Source organism: Myotis nattereri (genome assembly GCF_964212035.1).
Source record: "Myotis nattereri genome assembly, chromosome: 6".
NCBI lineage: Eukaryota > Metazoa > Chordata > Mammalia > Chiroptera > Vespertilionidae > Myotis > Myotis nattereri.
In genome coordinates this window covers 63,502,342-63,521,007 of record NC_138081.1, presented here as the reverse complement: position 1 = coordinate 63,521,007, position 18,666 = coordinate 63,502,342, and positions in this window count along the sequence as shown.

Here is an 18,666-nt window from a genome sequence, read left to right as displayed (position 1 = left end):
GCATTTTGTGGGGAGAGTGGCGCTGGGAGTCTGTCCTTTTATAAGAACGCTCTGTTGTACCTGGCTTCCCCTTATGGTTTACGCGATGAGTCCTCTGAGGTTAATCCAAGGGTCAAAGGCATCGTGGAGTGAGTTGAAGAATGGTTAAGTGACACACAATTTCCATTTCTATTTAAAATAGATATTACACATATCTAACTGCTTCACTGCTTGGCACAGATTGGTTTTTCAAAACTGTGCTATTCACAGGGTAGAGCTTCTCTTGGAAAACTTTTTTGACCACGGCTGCCTTTCTAAGCAGCCACCTGGGTAAGAGAAAATGGATGACTGCACAAACCCCTCACCTCCAGGGAAAGGGACCTGAAAGGTGGGTCTCCCCAGCGAAGTGTAAGTTTTGTGGACAGCGCCTAGGATTTATTCCTCCCGCACTCCCAGCAGCTGGCAGGATGCTCAACACAGCAGATAATATGGCGAGTCACTAGCATCCCTTCTGTACACTGGCATAGAATTCCCACATCACTTAATATGTCGTATTTATATTTGGACATGGATGCATGATATATAATTTCCATGAATAATGAAAATGCTAGAAATAGGCATCACTTCTTAAAATAGGTTCATTTCTTATATTTTTGGCTGCAAAGTCAATATAAAATATCACCCCAAAGGAACCATCTAAATTGCATTTAAATAAAAAATTAAGCCAAGTTAGCTGTACTCACAAATCTTAGGAAGCCATCTTTCTCCTGGCTGCGTAGAGGTGGGCATTTTCACGCCTTACAGAGTGTTTTATCTACAGGCAGTAGAGAGCCAGCGTGGCCAAGCAGCACACACACCTAATAGGAACATGTGTTCATTTGATCTAAATGAAAATACAGGGGAAAGAAATGGAAATATTGACTTAAAGCATTACAATGTATTTAGCACATTCCTTTGGCTTTTTTATACTTTTTCAGAAATTGCTGCTGATTTTTTTCACACAAAGATGCTATAATGGACTAAATATTTGTGTGTCCTTCCATCCTCCAAATTCTTTTTTTTTTTTGATTAATTAAATATTTATTGTTCAGATTATTACATTTGTTCCTCTTTTTACCCCCCATAACTCCCCTCCACCCAGTTCCCACCCGACCCTCCTCCCTCACTCCCCACCCACTGTCCTCATCCATAGGTGCACGATTTTTGTCCAGTCTCTTCCCGCATCTCCCTCACTCCTTTCCCCCACAAGAATAGTCAGTCCACTCCCTTTCTATGCCCCTGATTCTATTATGATCACCCGTTCATTCTGTTCGTCAGATTATTCACTTGACTTTCAGATTCACTTGTTGATAGATGTGTATTTATTCATAATTTGTATCTTTACTTTTTTCTTCTTCTTCCTCTTCTTAAAGGATACCTTTCAGCATTTCATATAATACTGGTTTGGTGGTGATGAACTCCTTTAGCTTTTTCTTATCTGTGAAGCTCTTTATCTGACCTTCAATTCTGAATGATAGCTTTGCTGGATAAAGTAATCTTGGTTGTAGGTTCTTGGCATTCATCACTTTGAATATTTCTTGCCACTCCCTTCTGGCCTGCAAAATTTCTGTTGAGCAATCAGCTGACAATCGTATGGGTACTCCGTTGTATGTAACTGACTGTCTTTCTCTTGCTGCTTTTAAGATTCTCTGTCTTTTGCTCTTGGCATTTTAATGATGATGTGTCTTGGTGTGGTCCTCTTTGGATTCCTTTTGTTTGGGGTTCTCTGCACTTCCTGGACCTGTAAGTCTATTTTTCTCACCAGGTGGGGGAAGTTTTCTGTCATTATTTCTTCAAATAGGTTTTCAATATCTTGCTCTCTCTCTTCTTCTGGCACCCCTATAATTCGGATGTTGGTACGCTTGAAGTTGTCCCAGAGGCTCCTTACACTATCTTCATATTTTTGGATTCTTTTTTCATTTTGCTTTTCCGGTTGGGTGTTTTTTGCTTCTTCGTATTTCAAATCGTTGACTTGATTCTTGTGACCCTCTAGTCTGCTGTTGGGAGTCTGTATAATATTCTTTATTTCAGTCAGTGTATGCTTAATTTCTAGTTGGTCCTTCATCACAACCTCGAGGGTCTCATTAGATTTCTTGTAGGTCTCATTAAGTTTATCGGCAGTTGCTAGAAAATTCTTGAAAAACCTTATAACCGTGGTTTTAAACTCTATATCCAGTAGTTTGCTTTCCTCCATTTCTGTCATTTGTGTCCTTTGTCTCCGCATTTTTTATGCTTCCCTGTGTTGATAAAGTGGTTTTCTGTGCTAAGTGTCCTCTAGGGCCCAGTGGTTCAGCCTCCCCAATTACCTGAGGAGGACACTCTTGGTGCACCCCCTTGTGGTCTTTGTGCACAGTCTTGTTGTAGTCAAGCCTTGATTGTTGTAGGTATCACTGGGAGGAATTGACCTCCATGCCAATTGTGAGAATCAGCTGTGTCTGCAGTGGGAGAACTTCTGTGCTAGAGACACCCCTCTGGGGCAAGACTTGCTTCAATGGGGCTTTGGTGCTCACTGAATCTTCCCCCTGAGTGTGTCCTTTATGGTTCCACGGAGCTGCAAACTGGATGGTCCCACTCTGACCTCTGGGTACACTGGCTCCTGGATCTCTCAGGAGGTGCTAATCTAGCCTCTGCCTTAGGCTATCCAGCAAAAGCCTCCTTGCAGGGCTTGGGTGGGGCAGGTCCCATGGGATCAACAGGGCGGGGCTAGCAGTTATGGCTGCTCTCAGAGGCCCAGCTTCTCAGTGTCTCGGCAATTGCTGCAAGCCCCTCCAAGAGAAAGCTGCCCTCGAGTTCTGACCGATGCCAGACAGTCCCACTTCTCCCGTATGAGTCTGGGTCCCCAGAGACTCGCCGGGAACTGGAGCTCAGAGCCTGAGACTCCCTCCTGATTGAAAATGACAACCGTGCCCTCAGCCGCCAGCCCGCTCCGTGTGCACCTCTATACCTTAGTATTTTACTTCCGCACTGTGCCTCCTCTGAGTCTCGGTATGCTTTTCTCTTTCCTTCTAGTTGTAGAATTTCCACTCAGTCAGCCTTCCTGTGGTTCTGGATGATGTCTGTCTTTTAGTTGTATTTTTGAAGTGATTGTGCGAGGCAGCAAACTCCGGTGTTTATCTATGCTGCCATCTTGGTTTCATTCCCCAAATTCTTATGTTGAAGCCCCAAATTCTTATGTTGAAGCCCTTATCCCCAGTGCAGCTGTATTGGGAGATGGGGCCTTTATAAGGTTAATTGAGTTCATAAGACTAGGGCCTTGATCCAGTAAGATTAGTGTCCTTGTTAGAAGAGACACCAGAGAGCTCTCCCCTCTCCCTGCTTTCTCCTCCCCATCCCCTTTCTCTTCCTCCTGTGTCTCTATCTCTCCCTCCCCGGCTCCCATCCCCTTACATGCATTGGCTGGTCCTGGGAACCCCCCTTTGAAAGATCTGGGTTCTCCAAGCAAATGCTATCCTATAACAAGTTTTCCCTTTTGGTTGTAAGGTTAACCTAAATTCATTGAAGCCTGCAGACCTTAAATTACAAATGGGCAAGATTTGATTGAATTCAGGAGCAGGTGCCATATTTGAGTTGTAACTGTAGGGTTAAGTTCTCTTTTCTCTATTGACATCATTCACAAGCAGTAAAATGCAGATATTTTAACACATTGTATGTGGGAAACGTATTTATACGTTTTACTTATACGTTTTATGTTGACTGGTAGTAAGTAGAGCACGGGACACGTATTAATACGTTTTTTATAGACTAGCAGTAGAATGCGGGTAACGTATAAATAGGTAAACTAAAGTTATCGTAATTTTACTGAACGTTGCCATTTGTACAAAAAAATAGCAAAAATGGCCCACGCCACCTGTTAGCACACGACAAAAACTACCCGCAAACAATGTGTTAGGTGTACAGTTCAAAGAGTTTTGAGAACTGTATACATCCATGCAAATAAAACCCAAATCAAGAAATAGAACATTTCCATCACTCCAGAATGTTCTCATTCTCCTTTCTGGTCAATAACTCTATACTCACAGAGGCAGCCACTGTTTTGATTTCTTCTTAAAAAGACATTTTTATTTATTTTAGAGAGGGGGAGTGAGAGAGAGAGAATCATCAATGGTGAGAGAGAATCATTGATCAGCTGCCTCCTGCACACCCCACACTGGGGATTGAGCCCACAATCTGGGCATATGGCCTGACTAGGAATCAAACCATAACCTCCTGGGTCATAGGTCAATGCTTAACCACTGTGCCACACCACAGGGAACTATTGTTCTGATTTCTATCACCATATATTAACTTTGTCTTTTTAGAATTTTATGTCAATGGAATCATACAGTTTGTACTCTTTTGTGTCTGGATTCTTTAGTGCAACATAATGTTTTTAAGAGTCATCCATGTTGGGTATATCAGTAATTTGTTTCTTTTTATTGCTGAATAATATTCCATTGTATAAATATAACACAATTTGATTAGTCATTTGTCTGTTGATGGGCACTTGGGTTTCCTGTTTGAGATTATTATAAAGAAAGCTACTATAAGTATTTTTGTATAAGTTTTGCTGTGGTCATGTTTTAATTTTCTTGGGCTTATTTAGAAGTGGAATTGGTAGGTCAAAGGAGGGGTATGAATTTTTAAAATAAATTTCCAAAGAGTTTTATAATATACTAGAGGCCCAGTGCATGACATTTGTGCACTTGGGGGGGAGTAGTCCCTCAGCCAGGCCTGCACCCTTTCACAGTTCAGGACTCCTTGGGGGATGTCTGCCTGCTGCAGAGGTGGGAGAGACTCCCGCCACTGCCGCTGCGCTTGCCAGCCATGAGCCTGGCTTCTGGCTGAGCGGCACTCCCCCTGTGGAAGAGCACTGACCACCAAGGGGCAGCTTCTGCGTTGAGCGTCTGACCCCTGGTGGTCAATGCACATCATAGTGACCAGTTGTTCTGCCGTTCAGTCAGTTTGCATATTAGCGTTTTATTATATAGGATGTACCACTTTATACTCTGCAAGTAATACATGAACTGAAAATAAATTCTGTTATTGTAAACCACCAAGTTTGTGGTATAATTTATTATAGTAACTATAGAAAACTAATATAGATTTTGATCATGACAGATTATCATTTTTCTGATTTGCTTTGCTTCATTTGCTGATATTTTGTTAAGGACTTTTGTATCTATATTTGCAAAGTATATTTATTGTTCTTTAAGTTTCTTGTGATGTCCTTGTCAGGTTTGGTATCAGGGTTATGCAGGACTCATAAAATGACTTGGGAAATGTTCTTTCTTCCTCTGTTATCTGAAAGAGTTTGCACAATATTTGCACAGCATGAGCTTGAATAATATTGTTTCATTCAATGTCATTTTGTTATAATGTTGACGAGGAGAAAAAATCTGTTCCCAGTCAGAAGCAGTGTCTGTGTGGAATTGTCCCCAGGTCTGCACGAGTATTCTCCTGGTCCTCCCATTTCCTCCCACATGCCAAAAATGTGCATGTCAGGTGAACTGGTGTGTCTACATTGTTACAGTCTGAGTGGGCGTGGGGTGTGTGCGTATACCCTGTGATGGAAGGGTGTCCTCTCCAGGGTGGGTTCCCACCTGACGCCCTGAGCTGCCAGGATAGGCTCCAGCCACCCACAACCCTGAATGGAATAAGAGGGCTGGAAAATTATTATCTTATTTGTTTTTTTAATTGTTCTTAAATGTATATAAAGTTCACATTAATTTCAGTGTTTACTAGTACAAGTGTTGTGGGTCTTTAGAAGTTTAGAGATATTTTTATCACCAGAAATATGCAGCAGGAACTTAACTCTTGTTTATATCAGTATGGTAAATTGGCTTTGGTTATAGGTCATTTTGCTTGAAGTTGCAATTTCCAAGAATCTATGGACGATGTTAAGTGAGGACCTACTGTATTATTTCTTCCTTAAATATGTGGTAGAAGACACCAATGAGGCCTTCTGGGCTTGGAGTTTTCTTTATGAGAAACATCTGAATTATAAATTTGATTAAAGGATATAGAGCTATGGAGATTTTCTATTTCTTCTGGAGTCAGTTTGGTTAAGTTGTATTTTTTAACAAATTTGTTTCATTTAAGTTATAATGTAAATATCTTTCTTAAAAAATATATTTAGACATGGAGAAACAACCTAGAGACAGAACCTAGTGAGAGAACATGGCAAGAGAACCTAGACAGAACTTAGCTTAGAGAACCTGGACACAGAACCTGGAGACCGAACCTGGCTGGAGAACCTGGAGAACCTGGCTGGAGAACCTAGCGAGAGAACATGGCAAGAGAACCCAGACAGAACCTGGCTACACAGAACTTGGCTGGAGATGCTGGCAACAGAACCTGGCTGGAGAAACTAGCTACAGAAACTGGCTATGATGATCAACTGAACGCTGCCTCCATGTCATTCCTTCTTCACTGACTCCATCTGCACCTTTGGGAACCCCTGGACCTGCTGGGGCTGGACCCCAGCAGGAGTGGAATTGCTGGGTCATATGGTAATTCTATGTTTAATTTATTCAGGAACCACCAAACTGTTTATCAAGGGTTATCCCATTTTACATTTATGTTTACTTTTATAACTATCCTATCTAATAAAGAGGTAATATGCAAAAAAATATATATATATTATATATATATATAGACATGGAACTGTCAAAAAGAATGAGCATTTTAAGTTATGATAACGTTTATTGTGTTAACTTTCACCAAGCACTTCCTATATGCACTTTACATATATTAACTCGTTTAATTCTCACAACAGCTGTAAGAAGTGGACACTATTATTGCCCCCATTTTTAATAAATGAATAAAACCCCAGACAGAGTGGATAAGCAGCTTGTATACGTCACACAGCTGATAACCATCAGAACCAAGCTCACACCTGGTAAGCAGTTATTCTAGTGGTTCTCAAAGTGTTCTCTCTGGACCAGCAGCATCAGAATCGTCTGGGAACTTGTCAGAAATGCAAATTCTCAGACTCCACCCCAAACCACTGAATCAGAAACTCTGCCGGTGGGGCCCAGAAATGTGTTTTAATGAGCCTCCAGGTGATTCTGATGCTAAAGTTTGGGAACCACTGACTTTCCCCACACTCTTCTCACAATACTCCCAAGTTACCTTCCAAAGGCTATCTTAATTTACTTTTACTAATAGAATGTGCAAGTGCCCATATCTCTTGGCCTTACCGAAACTCACACTGAGTGATCTTTACATTATGTACCAGTCTGATAGGCAAAGGGTAGTGTCTTGTCTCTTTAAAAAACATCCTGATTAAGCCCTGTTAAGGCTCAGTTAGTTGGAGCATACAGTCCCATACACCAAGGGGTATGGGCACATACCTCAGTTGTGGGTCCGGTCTCCTGTCAAGGCATGTGCAGGAGGCAACTGATCCATGTTTCTCTCTCACATGGATGTTTCTCTCTCTTCCCCTCTTTCTAAGATCAATAAACATGTTCTCCTATGGGAATAAAAAAAACAACAAACACACCCTACGTTTAAAACTATGAAGAAAATTTTGTGTCTCATTTCAAAGAAAAAATAATGCTAAAATATTAAAAGGAAAATAAAAGTAATACTTTCTAACAAAAGCATTGCAGTCCTCTTTGCTGTGAGAGTCAAGCCCTGTCCCTACTGATGCCCTTTGTGGGCCCCCTCTGTTCTGCATGGCCTCTGGCTCCATTCACCTTCCTTTTCGGAGGGTTGTCAATCCCAGTGCTTCTGACTTTGCGAGGCCACCACGTGCTTGAGTGCTAAATTAACCTCATTCTTTGAGAGTCGGGAGAAGCAAATTATATCTTATATAAATAATACAAAATTTGTTTTTGAGCATGCAATACAAAGACTTTTTCAGCTTTTGTTAATAATCCTTTTGTAAGTTGTATGCTTTTCTTGGACCTCTGTGCACCTCTTGGCACTAGGTGCCAGTGTACTGAACACCACTGAGGTATAGGAACAGATTCATAGTTACCCCTACTGATAGCCTCAACGTGCTTAAGGGGCGCTGGCTGATGTGGCTCAGTTGGTTGAGCATCATCCCTTGAACAGAGAGGTTGCAGTTTGATTCGCGGTCAGGGCATGTGTCTGGGTTGTGGGCTCGATCCCCAGTAGGGGAGTGCAGGAGGCAGCAGATCAATGACTCTCTCATTGACGATTCTTTCCCTCTCCCTTTCTCTCTCTCTAGAATCAATAAACACATGTTTTAATAAAAAACAAAAGTGCTTAGGGGAACCTAGTCCCCAATCTCAACATTTTTTTTGAGAGGGTATACCTTTCTCATATCCAAGAGCTGAAAAACCTTGATTGACCAAATGTCCCCATGAGTTGATTTTGTGATGTTTCCCATTGCATTTTCACCACATTGCAGAAAAGACCATAAAATTTGAGCGGGTTAAATCTCACAGGACTAATTCCCACTTACAGTCCCGATTATTATCGAGCTGTAAAATTCACATCAGCCATGTCAACATGGCATGACAGAAAGAACATGGGTTTTGAAGACAAACTTAGCCCTGAAATGCAGCTCTTCTACCTCTGAGCTGTGAGGCCTAGGGTAACTTATTTAACCTCGCTGATCTTTTTTTTTTTAAATTGATTTCAGAGAGGAAGGAAGAGGGAGAGAGATATAGAAACATCAATGATGAGAGAAAAATCATTGATTGCTGCTTCCTGCACATCCCCTGCTGGGGACTGAGCCCGCAACCCGGGCATGTGCACTGACCCCGGGAGTCGAACTGTGACCTCCTGGTTCATAGGTCGAAGCTCAACTACTGACCCACGCTGGCTGGGCGTGTGATCTTTTAATATCTATAAAATGTCAAAAATAGCATCTGCCTTTTAGCGTTTAAGGATTAAATGAGATAATATGTGGTATGTCTTAGCAGAGTGCCTGGCCCATAAAATACTCTCAATAAATGTGGATTCCACTGGGTTTTCTCTTTCCTCTGCAATTTCAATGTGGTTGAATGTGTGCTTCTAGTATTAACAAAAGGTTTACCTCCTTCATTTGATGATCTCTCTCTCTCTCTCTCTCTTTGTTGTTAATCCTCACCCGAGGATATATTTCCATTGATTTCTAGAGAGAGTGGAAAGGAAGGGGGGAGAGACAGTGAGAAAAACATGGACGTGAGAGAGACACATCAAATGGTTGCCTCCTGCACATGCCCCGACTAGGGCTGGGGATTGAGCCCGCAACCGAAGTACATGCCCTTGACCGGAATCAAACAGACTGAAGCTCTATCCACTGAGTAAGCTGGCTAGGGCTGATCTCTCTGTCCACAGAAGATGACACCTACATCTGTGCAAACTACTAGGTGAGCCATTTGAAGGCCACCACCCTTCAAGCCAGGGAGCACACTTACAGGAGCAGAGGACAATGTAACAGGCACCAGGGTCAACTTCTTTAATGAAATGCTATAAAAAAATGAGGGACTCTTTTTGGTGGCACCACCCATCACCTCTTTTTTTTCTACCCCAACAAGAAGTTCATTAAATTGTGTTTCCACGCCATTTATGGCTGTAGTTATACCAACAAGAGCAACTACCACTTTTGGGCATGCAATTGCAACATGAAGTAGAAGCCACCTACCTAGTTTGGATCCAAAAAGAACATAATTCCTCCATTTCCCCACTGTGGCTCTCATAAATTACCATCTGTGCTTCCAACTCAGAGTGATCAGATCTCATAAAGTCATGGTCCAGAGATTTGCAAAACTCCTCAGCAACGAAATACTTTTGTACCATTCATATGCGAAAGATTGCCAGGAACAAAAACAACTCCTGAACTTTGCTTCTTAGCCCTTATCTGCCAGGTTTGGAAGGTCTGGCCCATTATCAGGAGACGAGGGAAGAGAGAAAGGAGATCCTCTCTGTGTGAGTGGACAGCGTGAGGGGTCCCACTGATCAGAGCAGCCCTCTGTGGGTGAGTCTGGCAGTTCCAGGACTCCAGTCTGCTGGGGAGTGTGCCACGGTGGAAAGGCCTGATGGAACTGGAGCAGTCTGGGCCCAAACTTCAAACCAATAAAACAAAGTTCCCTTCCAGAAAGTCCTGCACTTGGGAGAAAGTGCTGGAAGCATCATTTGAACTGAGCAAGGCATGGGCTACAAGGCCAAAGGAACGAGAAGGTCCCAGTGAAAACGGGAGCGAGCAGAAGAGGTGGGTCCACAACACCCAGAGGGCATATTACCCCTCACGTATCTGCAGAAACACATTATATTTAAGCTTTTTAAATCATGAACATTATCACTCTACCCATATATCTAAAAATCCCCCCCCCATCTCCCCAAAAAAGCCACTTGATTTTCCAATGGCTTAAAAATTCTACGCATTTTTTCTGCTTAAGCAAGGAATAGATTTATATTTGCTTCTCCACCCACACTATGTATATGGAAAGCTCTTTTGGCACGAACAAGGAGCTTAGCATTGATTGTAATACATGTGCATATATAGTTTTCATATATAATTACTTATTTGCAATTCATGGGAATTTTCATATGAAGATGATCCAAAAGAAAACGATCCTTAAAGTGGGGCTCCTGCCAACTAAATGATGTGAAAAGTTCTTGTACAGTTTTTGAAAGCGTGTTATTTATTTCTAGCGAGGCCTGGACACAGTTGTTAAGCAGAAATTCAGGGTGTGTCTCACGTAGTCTCAACACCGGCTGGTGACTCTTCACGTGAAGCTGCCCTACATCCTTGAGCTACTCTATTGTCCCTTTAATATTTGGACTCGTATGGACACCAACGAGATAGAGCACTTGTTAAAGCGAGGAACATGTTCTGTTTTTGTTCATCCTCGAGAGGCCCAGCATCTTATTCATGGAATGAACCTTCAATACATGTGCTAAGTGAGCTACAGAAGGTTCAGGTTGGGCACATGAAGCGACTTCCTAAGTTGAAATTCTCCTAAGTGGTTAGTGACATAAGTGAGGCCACAAAACCTGAGGGAGGAACAGATTTTCCTCTACCCCCACGGTTCCTCTGGCTGGCCTAACAATCCAATAGACATGAGACACATTAGCAAGAGAAAATAACCAAATTTAATCCATGGAATCCCAAAGGGTCAGAGACCCCACATGAGGAGGGGTCGAGAGACAGACAGGGGAATCGAGGTATACGACATTCTGAGCCAGGGAGGAGGTAATGCACCCTGGAGGCTTCACAGGGTCCATGCAGGATGATAAGAACAGCAGGTGTTTAGTGAATGGTTTGCCCTGCCATAGGGTGAGTTGAAGAGGTTATCACGGATAATCTCTTATTACCGTCAAGAACCCCAATTCAAATTCTTCCAGGTAATTAAAGGGAGGGGCAGCAGTTTCTCTTGATCCTGAAGCTAAAATTGCCTTTAGTTCAAAACAATCTGCACGGCACAGAGGCACATCTTGAAGGGACTAGCTCTGAGCCCCTACACCGGTCGTTCTCAACCTTCCTCATGCCGCGACCCTTTAATACAGTTCCTCGTGTTGTGGTGACCCCCAACCATAGAATTATTTTCGTTGCTACTTCATAACTGTAATTTTGCTACTGTTATGAATCATAATGTAAATATCTGATATGCAGGATGTATTTTGTCACAAATTGAACATAATTAAAGCATAGTGATTAATCACAAAAACAATATGTAATTATATATGTTTTCCGATGGTCTTAGGCGACCCCTGTGAAAGGGTCGTTCGACCCCCGTAGGGGTCGCGACCCACAGGTTGAGAACCGCTGCCCTACACCCTCACTGTGGGAAACTATTAACCACTATGTTGCCCTTGGGGTGGCTGAAGAACCATATGACTTGGATTGTTCTTGTCTCCCTGTTCTGTGAGAAAATAAAATAATCGAAAGGCTGGACATCTTATCTGGAACTCACCCTGGCCAACAGAATTAACTTTTGTTTGCTCCAGAGGCTAAGTAATGAAAACAATGGATCTAGGATCTAGATCTTTTCGCCAGATCGAGTTTCAGCAAACAAGTCAGTCTCCAGCCCACTGCAGCCACCACACCCTTTCTGATTCAGAGAAGTGAACAAATGAATTCTGCAACATCTTTATGCTCTTTTTAAAAAAGTAGCAAAACATGCCAAAATAAAACTGTCTAAAGTTCTTTTTATAAATGTACCGGCACATAAATCTAACTTGAACTACTGCTACAGAAGCTGTACGAATAGCCAGTGTCCAGCCCAGGTCCCACAAACAGATGTCTCATGGGACGCTACTTCTGTTGGGTTGCTCATAGACAAAAGTTTACATGGTAAAATACCACTGGAAAAATCTGGATTAAAGGCAAAGTACAGGCTTTCTCAGAGCGTTTAATATGCTGATGACATTGTGAATTTCCAGGAAGGTGATTATGGCCCATTTTTCAAGTTTATTTGGTCAAAGAATTTCCTTTTCCTGCAGTTCTTTTGAACAATGCTCTGCAGAAACGATGTGGAGGTCCCTGGTTGTGGCAGACGCTGCTGTCGTCTCCTCCACAGGCTTCCCCTGCTCCCTCGTTGTCGTCAGAAGCCTGATTTGTTCCCTCTGTCCAGAGCAGCCATCTCCTTCCACGTAGGACGTAGGACGGGCCCCTCCTCAGCTCCACGGGATGAATATGGATGGTATCAAACCCAACAGACTGGTCTCATTCCCTTTGCCAAGCTATTGGTTCAAGTATGAGCATGTCATGCAATTCTGGCCAATGAAATTTGAGGGAAAACCTTCTGGGAGTGTTTCTAGGAGGCTTTGTTTCAAGCTTGAAAAGATAACCAAGACACTAACACTGCCGTTTCTATCCCTGGACTTCTGTGTATAAGCTGGCAACAGTGGCAGCCAGCTCAGGACCACGAATGTAGCCAGCCTCTGAGGCCACACTGAAACTCTAGAGTCACTAAGAAAGGTGGAAAGAGCCGGCCGGCATCCTTGGGAACTGCAGCGAATCACTGATTCTATGAGCCTTGGAGATGCCCTATCTCTGCAACGCTCTTCTGGGACATTAGAAATGTCCTTATTTTAAAAATCAATTCCATTTGGGTTTCTTTCTTTCTTTTTTTTTTTTAATATTTGCAGTCAAAATCATCCAGATGTGGGGGACTAACTAGTCAGAACCTTAATGTGATTGGCTCGAGTACAGAACATTCAAATCATTGTGTTTGGAAATGTTAATTGTTAAGAAGCAGTGGCTTATGACAAACTGAGTGTCTCCTACTATTATTACCAAGATCTGCAATCTTTATATTTAAACGAATGACTCTCATATTATCATGTTAGTGTCTCTAAGTTAGAAAATTAAACATTTATTTCTCAGCAGCAGTGATAGGCTATGATAATAAACATAAATCATCAGAGTGCTGTAGCAATGAAATCCATAAAATCCCTCGAAGCCCCTTAGAAAGCAAAACATGCACAACGGCACCATGTCTCTCCATGGTTGCCTGGTGTGGCTGCGTGATGTCTGGGCTAAGGCTCCGCTCCGCTCTGCATTCAGAAAATTCACAGAGTCCTCCCTCTGTGCGAAGCTCTGGGAGAGGTTCCCGCCTCTGTCCTGCAAGTCCTACTCCCCCATGAAAGTCCTGCGTAAAGTCCTATTTCCAGGAAACCTCCCTAATTATTCCAGCCTCCACTAAGCAACCTTTTAAAAGCATTCTTCCTAGGTGCCTATTAAACCATTGACTTTGGCATTTAATTGTGTTTACCAATATTTCCTCTTATTGGTGAATGTTTTATCAAGCTCCCCACCCCCCATTGAATGAAAGTAATAAAGAGAAGATGGAAGTGATAAGAATATTGTCTAAGTTGGTGGTTGTCAACTCTGTGAGACCCAACATCCCCTTTTCATAAATGTTTTTGTAATTCTCTCTCTCTCTCTCTCTCTCTCTCTCTCTCTCTCTCTCTCTCTTATAATGCTTTTTAATTATCATGAAAAAGGTCTGGGGGGTGGGGAGTGTTGTCTCTAGTAAGATCCACTGAGCTAAAGCTAGGCCAGCTGGGAATGGGATTATTACTAGATAACCTAGAACCTGATCCTAGGGCTTTAAAGGCCCCGAAAGCCTGAGGTAAACCCCCAAACACCAGGTGTTGGTTCATTGCTGTGGTTCTCAAGGGGGTTCTGCAGACCAATCAAAGGAGTCAGCAAGTCAAGTGCGGGGAGAGGGGGTGGGGGGTGGGGGTGGGGGGATTTGCTTCATCTTCGGGTGTTTCAACTTTTTCCATTTACTGGTGACTTCTCACCTATACTTCTGAACAAAGGGTTCCTTAGTTTTAAGAAGTAAATGTTATATGTTTTGACTGTTTTCTCCAGGTTTATAGTTTCTGGGAGAGGATGTGTTGACTTCCTTACCCCATTATGCCAGAAATGAATGTCCCAGTTGGTTCTTTTTTTATTGTTTCTACCTCTCTATTGAATCATTGTTATCATAGTTTCCAGTGATTCTTTCAACATATTTATAATAGCTGCTGGGAAGTCTTTGCTAAATCTAACTTCTGGGCCCATGCAGAGTCACTGAGCTCTGCTGGTCTCTCAAACCGAATCTCACAATTCAATGTTCAATTAACACATTCGCTTCCTGTGGTCAAAAGCTCATGGGATGCCCTGGCCAGGTTGCTCAGTGGATCATCATGATATGCCAAAGTTGCAGGTTCGACCTCTGGTCAGAACACTTACAAGAAGCAACCAATGAATGCATAAATACGTGGAACAACCAATCTCTCTCTCTCTCTCTCTCTCTCTCTCTCTCTCTCTCTCTCAATCTCTCTCTCTCTCTCTCTCTCTCTCTCTCTCTCAATCTCTCTCTCTCTCTCTCTCTCTCTCTCTCTCTCTCAATCTCTCTCTCTCTCTCTCTCTCTCTCTCTCTCTCTCTCTCTCTAATAAATTTTAAAAAAAAAGTTCATGGGAAGCCATTGTAAGTAGCTTCTTTTAAAACTCACCATGAGAAAGTCCTGTCCAAGGATAGAAACCTCTCAGGTGGTAGACTTACTCATTAGCTCCTATTCTTCTCCGAGGTTGGAACAGCTAAGAATAGAGGGCTCTAGGGTAAAAAAGTAGTATGAACCATAGCTGGATGGCCTGGGTCAGCAGTCAGGGCCTTCTGGAAGAATTGCAATGACAGGCATCACCAAGGAAAGAAAAGTCCCATCAGCTGGCATGTTGTCGTCTTGCAGGCTGCTCATGAGAGAGGGCATGGGGACCCTGGACACAGAACTTGGGGAGATGGAAGATCAGAAGATTCTCTGGCTTCCAGCTTGAGAGGCTGGTTACTATGATCCATTGCTATTCAAAACACTTTGATACCAAATGTGGGAGTTTTCCACACCAAACAATTATCCAATTCTCTGTAGACACCAACTGGGAGTCCTATAATTTAATTCAATTCTCGCACTAACTACCTGGAGTTAGACCCAGTTTGAGGGCTCAGTCCCACGAGATGGCCTCCACCTCAGAGCCAATCATATGTCTAGGCCTCTTATATTTCTGAGTGACTGGCTACTCATCAGGGATTCCCATGATCCCCTCCTCAAGTTTGATAATTTGCTAGAAAAGCTCATAGAACTTAAGAAAAACAGTTTACTTACTCTTCCTGGTTTGTTATAAAGGATACAACTCAGGAGCAGTCAAATGGAAAAGATGCTGAGGGCAGGTATGATGGGGAATTGGGGCCACAGAGCGTCCATGCCTTTCCTGGCACATCACCCTTCCAGTGCCTTGATGTGTCCCCATCGTGGATGCTCTCCAAACCCTGTCATGCAGAGCTTTGTGGAGGTTCCATCATGCGGACGTGATGGATCAAATCATTGGCCGTTGGTGATTACCTCAACCTCCAGCCTTTCTCCATGCCCTGGAGGTTGGGGAATGAGGCTGAGACCATGCCTTGGTCTTTTGGAACCCTGTCCCCATTATGAAGCCTTTTAGGGGACACTCTTACACTTCAGAGATTTCAAGGGCCTTAGAAACTCCTGTGTCAGGAACTGGCGACTGAGACCAAGTCTACAACAGAAGATGCTCCTATAACCCCTATCACTCAGGAAATTACAAGCATTTTAGCTCATGCCAGGAACTGGGAAGGAAGACCAAATAGATATCTCATATTATATCACAATGTCACATTGATGCATTCATCTTGCAGCCAGATGCCCTGGGAGCCTGCCTCTCGGTTAGAAATACTCACTTCCTCAGCCAAGTTCCAGTCCCCTGACTGTGCTCCTGTCTGCCTTGCCTCTATCTGCCGTGGCCTCTCCTTGCCTGATCTTCCTTGGCTGACCCACCCCCAGCTCATCTGACAACTCTATTTAGACATTGAATATATTCCGACTGGGGACAGTAGAAGCTTCTGAGCCTGGGAGCTACTTGTAGACAGCTCCTCTTTGATCCATAGACAGTTTAACCCTCATAGAGTAATGTTATTTCTCACATTTCCACTTCCCAAAGGAGCTCACTTGAGCCTTCAAAGGCATGACAACTTCCTCATCTGGATGGTGAGCTCGGGAGGGACACAAAGCAGCTCTGGGGAAGGCAGATCTGGGCCCAGCTCCTTCTCACCAATTGTGTGTGTGCTTTGGGGTGAGCTATTTCTCTCTCAGAGCCTAGAATACCAACTGTGCAATGAGGATAATAATGCTTCATAGGGCTAATATGAAGACGAAATGAGATAAGGTATGGGCAGCATTTGGTTAAGATGTTAATGATAGCCCTAGTCGGTTTGTCTTAGCGTCAGCCTACAGACGGAAGGGTCCTGGGTTCGATCCGGTCAAGGGCATGTACCTTGGCTGCAGGCCCTGGTCGTGGCTCATGCAGGAGGCAACCAATTGATATGTTTCTCTCACATTGATATTCTCTCTGTCTTTACTTCTCTCTTCCACTCTCTCTAAAAAGCAATGGGAGCCCTAATCGGTTTGGCTCAGTGGATAGAGCGTTGGCCTGCGGACTGAAGGGTCCCAGGTTAGATTCCAGTCAAGGGCATGTACCTTGGTTGCAGGCATATCCCCAGTAGGGGGTGTGCAGGAGGCGGCTGATCGATGTTTCTCTCGCATCGATGTTTCTAACTCTGTATCCCTCTCCTTTCCTCTCTGTAAGAAATCAATAAAATATATTTAAAAACCAATGGGAAAATATCCTCAGGTAAGGATTAAACAACAACAAAAAAAGATGTTAATGATAAACATTATTGTCTTTTCCTATCTCTTCAAAGGCTATATTTCCTGTGTAACTCCTATAATGTCTAGACCAGTGCTTGGTTCCCAGCTGCTGCCCAGTAAATATTTGTTAGGGGAATTATATCCTGCTTCTCTGTTCTCCTGCATTTTTTTGTTGTTGGTGATCTTCATACCATGCTCAGTGCGGTCTTAGGGGTTCTGAGGAGGTGCCCAAGAGTCCAGGTGGGTCAGGACAGGTTAAGAGTTAATAAGGATGGAAAGTAGAGGAGAGAGTAGCTGGGCTCCAGCCCCAACACTTTGTTAGCTAGTTTACATTTTAAATTAGTTTGGAAACAATTTTTTTTTTAAAAGAGGGATTCTATGATTTACAGTTTGAAAATAACTGCCTTATACTCTGGATAGCTTAGAGGAGGAATTTAATTTTATGAATGGCATAAATGTCTTTATCTTCATTCTCCCAAACATTAGCCACTATAATGAAATTAAATTAAAATTCAATTGAATTCCTCGGTTTCACTGGCCACATTTTAAGTCCTCCACAGCTACATGTGACCTGTAGCTACCATTTTGGACAGTACTGACACGAACATTTTCATCATGGCAGAGAATTCTGTTAGGTAGCACTGGTCTATCTTATATAATAAAAGTGTAGTATGCAAATTGTCCCCTGGACCAGGAGTTCGTCCGGGAGTTCAACTAGGGGGTAGGGCCAGCTGGGGGAAGAGAGGAAGTACCCGGGCCAGCAGCCGGCAGCTGCTAGGGACCCTACCAGTGCACTAATTTCATGCACTGGGCCTCTGATAGTTTATATTATTTAAATCATAGAACTTAATTGACAGTGGCTGTGTACTTTGTGCTGTAATGTTTCTAGGCTTAAAGGTTAAATTGAGCTGCTGATAGATGCAGGTTTGGATCCCGCTATAACTTGCCATATTGCCTACTGGACTAACTTTAGGTTCCCTCCTCTGAACCAGGGAGGTCTGGGCCACATAAGAGTTTTCCATCTATTTTATCTCCAAAGGTCCCTTTGATTGTGACTTTGTTCCCTTGGACCCACACCCATGTTTAAAATAAACTGCTTTATTAGGTAATAATTGGCTTACTCTCCCACTTTTGTTAACCAGTGCTATTTATAGTTACCAACAAAAACCTCTGATCAGCATAAGATTACCAGAATTCTTATTCTGAGTTGAAATAATTCCAGCCCCAAACTTAGAAATGGGATATTGTGGTTAGATTGGCCTTATCTCTGGAAATTGTACAACTTCCATGTGGTGTTTTGAAATACTGAAAATAACGTATTAATTGCTCCTCCCTGCCACTGTTACTACTTTCTAGCACCCTTAGGGCTTAAGGAGCTCAAGTTAGGAGTCTCCTGATGACATAATCACTTAAGATCTTTTTAAGTTTTTAAAGGGATTCTAGGTCAAAGGAGGTAATGATCCCAAAAGTTCATTTTGGGAATTTAGAAAATTAACCAAAGGTAGTCAAGTTTTCAAATGCATGAATCAGACTGAAAATCTAGAATAGATAGACTTTTCA